Genomic DNA, 12,241 nt, shown 5'->3' on the forward strand with positions numbered 1-12,241 from the left:
TGAAATAAATAAATAATGATAGCACTCATTCCTGTACTCATAGCTAGTTGGAAGGCAAAGAGAGGAAGGATCACCATTCAAGATCAACTCAGGCCAAAAAAGTTAGAAAGACCCCATCTAAACCAATAAAAGCCTGGGCTGCTGATGCACCCTTATCATCCCAACCATGCTGAAAGTGTAAGTAGGAGGATCACTGTCTCAGCTGATGCAGATATAAATTTGGGACCCTATTCAAAATAAAACAACCAAAGCAAAAAGGACTAGTGGCTGGGGAAGGGGGCAAGATGGCAAATTGTTGAAATTCCTATAGCTTAGTGGCAACCAACTACCCAAAAAAAGGAAGATAAGAGGACCCCAAAAGACACCCACAGGGTCCCATAACCAGCAAGAAGCAAAATTCTCTCTGACTCCTCAGAGAAACAACTAACCATGGGAAGAATGGGAAGAAGGAACTGCAGCTCAACACTCCCAATCTCCCACCCTGAAGTCACCATGCAGCTACAGCCTCCATTACTCAGCAGTAAGTCCTGTTGCCTGCCACACCCAGGAACTCAGAACTCCACACTTCCCCCCTAAATGTGCAACCTACTACCTTCACTCTGAAATGCAAGGGAAACCAGCACCCCTGTGTAAACAGGTTCCAAAGCTCCCATTGCTTCATGGTAACAGAAGGCACAAGCCAGGAGTCTTGGTTCCTGGGCAACAGAGCCACAGAACTGAGCTCCCTGAAGCCTGTGCAGGAGATTGTCCCAGAACTCTGGCTGCAGGTAGGCTTTGTTCTAATAAGACTATGGCAGCACCATGGGACTGTGCTTCCAAAAGCCTGTGCTGGAAATCGGGCCCCCAAACTCCCTCTGCCTGCTGCTTTGTTCTCCTGAGTGGGCAGCAGTCCCACAGAACTGTGTTCCCTGAGGCCTGTGTGGGAAATCAGGTCCTGGAACGCTCAATGACTGCAAGCTCTGTTCTAAGCCAGCAGCAGCTTCTGGGAAGCCCACACCACAATGCAAATAGACCCCAGAACCTCCGCTTCCTGGTGGGCACCAGATGATTCAAGCCCACTGGCATTGCTACCCCAGGGTACCTTCAACTTGCTATACACTGCCAGGGGCCTGCCACTACACACCCAAGAGAACCCCAGGCTCTAGATTTTGCTAATTTGCTGGCACCCAGGAGGCTTACCTCCCCACAGGGAGGCCCAGCACTCCCCACTGTCCCTGACAGCAAGAGCCCTCACTCTCCCATCCAAGAGATGAATGCAAGACTCCCCAGTTAGGGGAGGAACGCTAAAACCTGCTACTCTGCAGGCAGCACCAGAAGCCCTGTTCCCCCAAGGCACACAGAAGCCCAGCATTTCACACTGCATCTCCATGCAGGTGAGTCATGTCTTTCCTGTTCAAGAGCTGAAATCCTAGTTCCTCCACTGAGTGGCAATCTGCTACCCTGCTGGTGCTAGGAGGCCTACCCCCCACAGTACACAGAGACTTAACACTCCCCATTATGACTGCAGGAGAGTCCTTGTGCCTCCATCAAAGAGCTTGAACTACAGCTCCCTTAGTGTGGGGAGAAAAGAGGCAATTGGCACCACAACAAGAGCCCTTCAAGGGGTAACATATCCAACATACCCCTCTCTGAAGAGCACTGCTGGAGCTCCAGGAGGAAAAAAAAACTCAAAGCACTAACTACAGGAACACAAGAGATTGAAAACATAACCAAAAACAACTCCAGATGCATAAATCTCAACATAGAATGAAACAGCAAGGCAACTGCTCTCCATCAAAAGCCAATTCCACCACTAAGGATTCAAACATCTGTGTAGAATAAGAGCAATCAAATAATGAATTCCAAAAAATAATAGTAAAATTGACTAATGACCTCAAAGAAGAAACACAAAAGTTAGTATTTGACCTCAAAGAGTATGAGAATAAGCAATTAAATGAGCTCAAAGAAAATACAAACAAACAGATGAATGAAATTAAGCAGACTATCCAGAATATGAAAGAGAAAATCAATAAAGATATGGAAACCTTGAAAAATAATCAATACAAAATAAACAATGCAATATCCCAAATAAATATCACAAGCAAAAGCTTAGCAAACAGAGTGGAGAAAGCTGACAATAGAGTATCAGGAACTGAAGACAGAGTAGATGAATTAGACCAAATAGTGAAAGGTCATGAAAAAAGTACTAAGAAAATATTAATGGAACATGCAAGAAATCTGGGACACCATGAAAAGACCAAACCTATGAATCATGGTTATAGAATAAGGAGAGGAGATACAAACTAAAGGCATTGACAACTTATTCAACAGAATAATAACAGAAAACTTACCTAACCTCGAGAAAGAGAGAGTCACTCAGGTGCAAGAAGCTTACAGAACACCAAACCATCATAACCAAAAGAGGAACACCACCCAGACAATTCATAATCAAAAAACTCAGTACACAGAACAAAAAAAAATTCTGAAAGCTACAAAAGAGAAAAGACAGGTCACATATAAAGTCAAACCCATTAGAATAACAGCAGATTTTTCAACTCAAACTCTAAATGCAAGAAGGTCACAGAAAGACAATCTAGGCCCTGCTGTCAACCCAGACTAGTCTATCCAGAAAAACTATCCTTATTAATTGAAGAAGAAACTAAAACCTTCCACAACAAGGAAAAAACTAAAGAAATTTGCAACCACCAAGCCAGCACTACAGAAGATACTTCAAAGGACTTTCACATATAGAAGAAGAAAAGAGAGTAAGACAGGTAGACTCAAAAAGAATAAACTCTTTTGAGCAAGCAGACCAGTAAATAAGGAATAGGTAACACTAAACATCAGGGAAACAAAAATGAGTGGAAACAACAGGCATTTCTCAATACTAACACTGAATATAAATGGCTTCAATGCCCCAATCAAGAGAAATAGAAAAGCAAATTGGATTAAAAAAACAAGACCCAACTATATGTTGCTTGCAGGAGACTCATCTCACTGAAAAAAAAACAAACACTGGCTTAGAGTCAAAGGGTGGAAAAAAGTTTTCCAAACAAATGGACCCCATAAACAAGCAAGAGAAGCTATACTCATATCTGACAAAGTAAACTTCAAACTAAAATCAATCAGAAGAGACAATGAAGGTCACTTCATATTAACAAAAGGAACAATTCACCAAGAGAAAATATCAATGAATAAAGGTACCCATCTACATTCAAAAAATTCTAATGACCCTAAAAGGACAGATAGACAGATAGTGGGAGATCTGAATAAGCCACTGTCACTCATAGATAGATTATCCAGACAAAAGATAGACAAACTTCAAAGCTACTCCACACATTAGACCAAACAGACATGGTTGATAGCTCAGAGTATTTCACCTAAAAACCAGGCAATACACATTCTTTGCTGCAGCTCATGGAAGTTTCTCCAAAATAGATCATATTTTAGGACAAAAAGCAAGTCTCAACAAATTCAAGAAAATCAGAATAACCCCCTGCATCATATCAGATCACAATGGAATAAAACTAGAACTTGACAACAAAGGAATCCCCAGAAAATACTCAAACACAGGGAAACTGAACAACATACTACTAAAAAAACCAATGGGTGACCCAAAGTCATAAGGGAAGAATTAAAAAAATTCCTAGAATCCAATGAAACTGGAAATATAACATAACAGAATGTGTGGAACACAACAAAGGTCATGCTAAGGGGAATATTTATAGCTATAAGTACCTACATTAAAAAACCAGAGATGTCTCAAATAAACATCCTACAGATATACGTTAAGCTCCTAGAAAAACAAGAACAACCAAACCCAAAACCAGCAGATGGAGAGAAATAATAAATCAGGCCTGAGATTAATGAAACCAAAACCAATGAAAAACTGTACAATCAGTGAAAGAAAAAGATGGTTTTTTGAAAAGATTAACAACATAGCCAACATGACAAAATGGAGAAGGAATATGATCCAAATTAATAAAATCAGAGATTAAAAAGGACAAGGTAGCAGGATATAAATTCAACATAGAAAAATCTTTAGCATTTCTATACACTAATAAGGAACAAACTGAGAAAGAATATATGAAAACAATTCCATTTACAATAGCCTCAAAAAAAAATCCAATACCTGGGTGTAAACCTAACAAAGGGGGATGTGAATGACCTCTACAGGGAAAACTATAAAGTTCTGAAGAAAGAGATTGAGGAAGACTATAGAAAGTGGAGAGATCTCCCATGCTCATGGATTGGTAGAATCAACATAGTAAAAATGTCTATACTCCCAAAAGCAATCTACATATTTAATGCAATTCCCATCAAAATTCCAATGATATTCATTAAAGAGATGGAAAAAATCTACCATAAAATTTATATGGAAACACAAGAGACCATGAATAGCCAAGGCAATACTCAGTCAAAAGAACAATGCTGGAGGTATCACGATACCTGACTTCAAACTATATTACAAAGCAATAACAATAAAAACAGCATGGTACTGGCACAAAAACAGACATGAAGACTAGTGGAACAGAATAGAGGACCCAGATATGAAGCCACACAATTATAACCAACTTGTCTTTGGCAAAGGAGCTAAAAATATACGATGGAGAAATAGCATTCTCTTCAACAAAAAGTGCGGGAAAACTTGTTAGCAGTCTGCAAAAAACTGAAACTAGATCCATGTATAGCACCCTATATCAAGATTAACTCAATATGGATCAAGGATCTTAATATCAGACCACAAACTCTAAAGTTGATACAGGAAAGAGTAGGAAATACTCTGGAGTTAGTAGGTATAGGTAAGAACTTTCTCAATGAAACCCCAGCAGCACAGCAACTAAGAGATAGCATAGACAAATGGGACCTCATAAAACTAAAAAGCTTCTGTTCAACAAAAGAAATGGTCTCTAAACTGAAGAGAACACCCACAGAGTAGGAGAAAATATTTGCCAGCTACACATCAGACAAAGGACTGATAACCAGAATATATAGGGAACTTAAAAAGCTAAATTCTCCCAAAACTAATGAACCAATAAAGAAATGGGCAAGTGAACTAAACAGAACTTTCTCAAAAGAAGAAATTCAAATGGCCAAAAAACACATGAAAAAATGCTCACCATCCCTAGCAATAAAGGAAAGGCAAATTAAAACCACACTAAGATTCCACCTCACCCCTGTTAGAATAGCCATCATTAGCAACACCACCAACAACAGGTGTTGGCCAGGATGTGGGGAAGAAGGAAATCTTTTATACTGCTGGTGGGAATGCAAACTAGTACAATCACTCTGGAAAAAAATTTGGAGGCTACTTAAAAATCTAAACATTGATCTACCATGTGATTCAGCAATACCACTCTTGTGGATATAACCAAAAGACTGTTACACAGGTTACTCCAGAGGCACCTGCACGCCCATGTTTATTGCGGCACTATTCACAACAGCCAAGTTATGGAAACAGCCAAGATGCCCCACTACTGACAAATGGATTAAGAAAATGTGGTATTTATACACAATGGAATTTTATGCAGCCATGAAGAAGAATGAAATGTTATCATTTGCTGGTAAATGGATGGAATTGGAGAACATCATTCTGAGTGAGGTTAGCCTGGCCCAAAAGACCAAAAATCGTATGTTCTCCCTCATATGTGGACATTAGATCAAGGGCAAACACAACAAGGGGACTGGACTTTGATCACATGATAAAGCGAGATCACACAAGGGAGGTATGAGGATAGGTAGGACACATAAAAAACTAGATAGCATTTGTTGCCCTCAATGCAGAGAAACTAAAGCAGATACCTTAAAAGCAACTGAGGCCAATAGGAGAAGGGGACCAGGAACTAGAGAAAAGGTTAGTTCAAGAAGAATTAACTTAGAAGGTAACACACATGCACAGGAAATCAATGCGATCAACTCCCTATATAGCTATCCTTATCTCAACTAGCAAAAACCCTTGTTCCTTCCTATTATTGCTTATACTCTCTCTTCAACAAAATTAGAGAAAAGGGCAAAATAGTCTCTGCTGGGTAGCAAGGGGTAAGGGGGGGTAAGGGAGGGAACAGGAGGAAGGGGGGAGAAATGATCCAAACATTGTATGCACATATGAATAAAATAAAAATTAAAAAAATAAATAAATAAAATAAAAAGGAGACATCACAAATACTAATGAAATCCAGAAAATAGAGAGTACTTTGAAAACTTATATTCAAGTAAACTGGAAAATCTAGACAAAATGGATAAATTCCTAGATGCATGCAACCAATCAAAATTGAACCTAAAAGATATTAACCATCTAAGTCATCCTAGTGCATGCAATGAATTTAAAGTAGTCGTGAAGAATCTCCCTACAAAGAAAAGCCCAGGACCTGATGGATTCACAGCCAAATTTTACCAAACCTGTAAAGAAGAACTAACACCAGTAGTCCTCAAGCTTTTCCAGGAAATAAAAAGGGGGAAGAAACACTACCAACTCTTTCTATGAAACCAGCATTGCACTCATTCCAATACCCAATAAAGATATAACCAGAAAAGAGAATTATAGACCAATATCTTTAATGAATATAGATTCAAAGATTCTCAACAAAATACTGGAAAACAGAATTCAACAACACATCAAAAAGATTATACACCACAACCTGGTTGATTTTATTCCAGGGTATAAGGATGGTTCAACATACATAAACCCATAAATGTAATACAGTATATAAACTGATGCAAGGATAAAAGTCACATGAGCATCTCAATAAATGCAGAAAAAGCCTCTGACAAAATGCAACACCCTTTCATGATAAAAGCTCTGAAGAAGCTAGGAATAGAAGGAACATTCCTCAACATAATAAAGGCTCCATATGACAAACCGAGAGCCAACATCATACGTACTGGAGGACAATTGAAACCATTCCCCTTTAAGTCAGGAATGAGACAGAGCTGTCTGCTTTCTCCACTCCTATTCAGTATAGTGTTGGAATTCCTAGCCAGAGCAAGAAGACAAGAGCAAGAAATAAAAGCAGTTCAAATAGGGAAGGAAGAAGTCAAATTATCCCTATTTTCAGGTGACATGATTCAATACCTAAGAGACCCCAGAAACCCTACCAACCTACTAGAAATCATAAACTCTTTCAGCAAAGTAGCAGGATACAAAATTAACATACAGAAATCATAGTTTTTCTATATACTAACAACACAAAAACTCAGAAAGAAATCAGGGAAACAATCCCATTTACAATAGCCTCAAAAACAATAAAGTATCTTGGAATAAATTTAACAAAATAAACCAAAGATCTTTTTCATGAAAATTATAAACCACTGAAAAGAGAAATTGAAGCCTTCAGAAGATGGAAAGACTGTCCATGTTCATGGATTGGTAGAACCAACATTGTAAAAATGGCCATAATACCAAAAGCAATCTATATGTTCAATGCAATCCCTATCAAAATCTCAATGACATTCTGCACAGAAATAAAAAAAGCAATTGTGACATACATATGGAAATGCAAAAGACCTCAAATAGCCAAAGCAATTCTTAGCAAAAAGTCCAATGCTGGAGGCATCACAATACCCAACCTCAAACTATACTACAGAGCTATAACAATAAAACAGCATGGTTTTGGGCACAAAAACATACAGGAAGACCAATGGATCAGAATCGAAGATCCAGACATAAGCCCATACTTCTATAGCCAGCTGATTTTTGACAAAGGAGCCCAAAATATATGATGGAGAAAAGACAGGCTCTTCAACAAATGCTGCTGGGAAAACTGGATATCCATATGTAGAAGACTAAAACTAGATTCCTAAAACTAGATACCAAACTCAATTCAAAGTGGATCAAAGACCTTAATATAAGGCCTGAAACTTTGAAACAACTTCAAGAAGCAGTAGGAAATACACTAGAACAGATAGGTATAGGGAAAGTCTTCCTAAACAGAATACAAAAGGCTCAGCGTCTAAGAGAAACAATGAACAAATGGGACTGCATCAAACTAAAGACCTTCCACACAGCAAAAGAAACAATCACCAGACTCAATAGACAGCACACAGAATGGGAGAAAATCTTTGCCAGCTAATCATCTGATAAGAGACTAATATCCAGAATCTACAGGGAACTCAAAAAAATTCAGTCCCTAAAGAATCAACACCCTAATCAAGAAATGGGCACATGAATTAAGTAGGGAATTCTCAAAGGAAGGGGCACAAATGACAGGTAAATACATGAAGAAGTGTTCAACGTCCCTGGTTATAAAAGAAATGCAAATCAAAACAACACTGGGATTTCATCTCACCCGTTAGAATGGCCAGAATCAAGGGTAATAACAACAATAGCAAATGCTGGTGAGGATGTGGCAAAACAGGAACATTTATATACACTGCTGGTGGGAATGCAAATTAGTAGAAGCATTATGGAAAGCAGTATGGAGATTCCTCAAAAAACCAGAGATAGAACTGCCATATGATAACAACAAACACCATGGAAGTCCAGGAAATCATCAGAGACTACTTTGAGAACCTATATTCAAATAAATTTGAAAATCTAAAAGAAATGGACAGATTTCTAGATACATATGATCATCCAAAACTGAACCAAGAGGAAATTAATCACCTGAATAGACCTATAACACAAAATGAAATTGAAGCAGCAATCAAGAGTCTCCCCAAAAAGAAAAGTCCAGGACCTGATGGATTCTCTGCTGAATTCTATCAGACCTTTAAAGAAGAACTGATACCAACCCTCCTTAAAGTGTTCCATGAAATAGAAAGGGAAGGAAAACTGCCAAACACATTTTCTGAAGCCAGTATTACACTTATCCCAAAACCAGGCAAAGACACCTCCAAAAAGGAGAACTATAGGCCAATCTCCTTAATGAACATTGATGCAAAAATCCTCAACAAAATAATGGCAAATCGAATTCAGCAACACATCAAAAAGATTATTCACCACGACCAGGTAGGCTTCATCCCAGGGATGCAGGGGTGGTTCAACATACGAAAATCAATAAACGTAATAAACCACATTAACAGAAGCAAAGACAAAAACCACTTGATCATCTCAATAGATGCAGAAAAAGCCTTTGATAAGATCCAACATCATTTCATGATAAAAGCTCGAAGAAAACTAGGAATAGAAGGAAAGTTCCTCAACATTATAAAAGCTATATATGACAAACCTACAGCAAGCATTATACTTAACGGAGAAAAATTAAAACCATTCCCTCTAAAATCAGGAACCAGACAAGGATGCCCACTATCTCCACTCCTATTCAACATAGTACTGGAATTCCTAGCCAGAGCAATTGGGCAAGAAGAAGGAATAAAAGGAATACAAATAGGTAAAGAAACTGTCAAAATATCCCTATTTGCAGACGACATGATCCTATACCTTAAAGACCCAAAAAACTCTACTCAGAAGCTTCTAGACATCATCAATAGCTATAGCAAGGTAGCAGGATATAAAATCAGCATAGAAAAATCATTAGCATTTCTATACACTAACAATGAGCAAACGGAAAAAGAATGTATGAAAACAATTCCATTTACAATAGCCTCAAAAAAAATCAAATACCTAGGTGTAAACCTAACAAAAGATGTGAATGACCTCTACAAGGAAAACTATACACTTCTGAAGAAAGAGATTGAGGAAGACTATAGAAAGTGGAGAGATCTCCCATGCTCATGGATTGGTAGAATCAACATAGTAAAAATGTCTATACTCCCAAAAGTAATCTACATGTTTAATGCAATTCCCATCAAAATTCCAATGACATTCATTAAAGAGATTGAAAAATCTACTGTTAAATTTACATGGAAACACAAGAGGCCACGAATAGCCAAGGCAATACTCAGTCAAAAGAACAATGCAGGAGGTATCACAATACCTGACTTCAAACTATATTACAAAGCAATAATAATAAAAACAGCATGGTACTGGCACAAAAACAGACATGAAGACCAGTGGAACAGAATAGAGGATCCAGATATGAAGCCACACAACTATAAGCAACTTATCTTTGACAAAGGAGCTAAAAATATACGATGGAGAAATAGCAGCCGCTTCAACAAAAACTGCTGGGAAAACTGGTTAGCAGTCTGCAAAAAACTGAAACTAGATCCATGTATATCACCCTATACCAAGATTAACTCAAAATGGATCAAGGATCTTAATATCAGACCCCAAACTCTTAAGTTGATACAAGAAAGAGTAGGAAATACTCTGGAGTTAGTAGGTATAGGTAAGAACTTTCTCAATGAAACCCCAGCAGCACAGCAACTAAGAGATAGCATAGATAAATGGGACCTCATAAAACTAAAAAGCTTCTGTTCATCAAAAGAAATGGTCTCTAAACTGAAGAGAACACCCACAGAGTGGGAGAAAATATTTGCCAATTATACATCAGACAAAGGACTGATAACCAGAATATACAGGGAACTTAAAAAACTAAATTCTCCCAAAACTAATGAACCAATAAAGAAATGGGCATGTGAACTAAACAGAACTTTCTCAAAAGAAGAAATTCAAATGGCCAGAAAACACATGAAAAAATGCTCACCATCTCTAGCAATAAAGGAAATGCAAATTAAAACCACACTAAGATTCCACCTCACCCCTGTTAGAATAGCCATCATCAGCAACACCACCAACAACAGGTGTTGGCGAGGATGCGGGGAAAAAGGAACCCTCTTACACTGTTGGTGGGAATGTAGACTAGTACAACCACTCTGGAAAAAAATTTGGAGGCTACTTAAAAAGCTGGACATAGATCTACCATTTGATCCAGCAATACCACTCTTGGGGATATACCCAAAAGACTGTTACTCCAGAGGCACCTGCACATCCATGTTTATTGCGGCACTATTCACAATAGCCAAGTTATGGAAACAGCCAAGATGCCCCACCACTGACGAATCGATTAAGAAAATGTGGTATCTGTACACAATGGAATTTTATGCAGCCATGAAGAAGAACGAAATGTTATCATTTGCTGGTAAATGGATGGAATTGGAGAACATCATTCTGAGTGAGGTTAGCCTGGCTCAAAAGACCAAAAATCGTATGTTCTCCCTCATATGTGGACATTAGATCAAGGGCAAACACAACAAGGGGATTGGACTATGAGCACATGATAAAAGCGAGAGCACACAAGGGAGGGGTGAGGATAGGTAAGACACCTAAAAAACTAGCTAGCATTTGTTGCCCTTAATGCAGAGAAACTAAAGCAGATACCTTAAAGCAACTGAGGCCAATAGGAAAAGGGGACCAGGAACTAGAGAAAAGGTGAGATCAAAAAGAATTAACCTAGAAGGTAACACCCACGCACAGGAAATCAATGTGAGTCAATGCCCTGTATAGCTATCCTTATCTCAACCAGCAAAACCCCTTGTTCCTTCCTATTATTGCTTATACTCTCTCTACAACAAAATTAGAGATAAGGGCAAAATAGTTTCTGCTGGGTATTGAGTGGGGGAGCGGGAGGGGGTGGAGTGGGTGGTAAGGGAGGGGGTGGGGGCAGGGGGGAGAAATAAACCAAGCCTTGTATGCACATATGAATAATAAAAGAAAAATGAAAAAAAAAAAAGAACTGCCATATGATCGAGTGATACCACTCCTGGGCATCTACCCAAAAGAATGTAAAACAGGATACAGTAGAGACACCTGTACTCTGATGTTCATTGCAGCACTATTCACAATAGCTAAGCTCTGGAGACAACCCAGATTCCCTACAACTGATGAATGGATCATGAAATTATGGTATTTATACACAATGGAGTATTACTCAGCCACAAGGAATAATGACATGGGTTTTAAAGGTAAATGAATGCAAAGACATGATGTTAAGTGAAATTAGCCAGGATCAGAAACACAAAAGCCACATGTTTTTGAGTATGTGAAACCAGCAGTGGTCAAGTCACACAAAGCCAAGTTGTAGAGGCTAAATTGCAGATGTGACATGAGCCTGTGTGAACCTTGCAGAGGTTCCTCTGGGTTCTTTATGAAGACTGAACTGCAGTAAGAAGAAATGAATGCCTCAATCAGGGAATTTGCAATAGGAACAAAGGAAGAATGGAAGAGATAAATTTCTTACACTTGGCAGCCCCCTCACTGGGACCAGAAGAAAGAGGAGTACAAGTATCTTAGATTTTGAGCTTAAGTTAGCTGTATAAGAAGATGGGAGGAGATACAGTTTGAGGGGAAACTGGTGAGTACATCTGGGGGCACATGGTGTTTGTTGGGCTATAGACTATCTGAGTAATTTGTAATTTGTTG

The 12,241-nt window shown here is 38.6% G+C and overlaps 1 pseudogene; it reads left to right on the top strand.

The window, feature by feature from the left end:
- The first annotated feature begins 1,253 nt into the window (after nucleotides 1-1,253).
- LOC109674483 (dnaJ homolog subfamily C member 14 pseudogene) overlaps nucleotides 1,254-12,241 on the top strand; it is a 106,414-nt pseudogene continuing 95,426 nt past the window's right edge.

This window comes from Castor canadensis, chromosome 5, assembly GCF_047511655.1.
Source record: "Castor canadensis chromosome 5, mCasCan1.hap1v2, whole genome shotgun sequence".
In the NCBI taxonomy this organism is placed as follows: domain Eukaryota; kingdom Metazoa; phylum Chordata; class Mammalia; order Rodentia; family Castoridae; genus Castor; species Castor canadensis.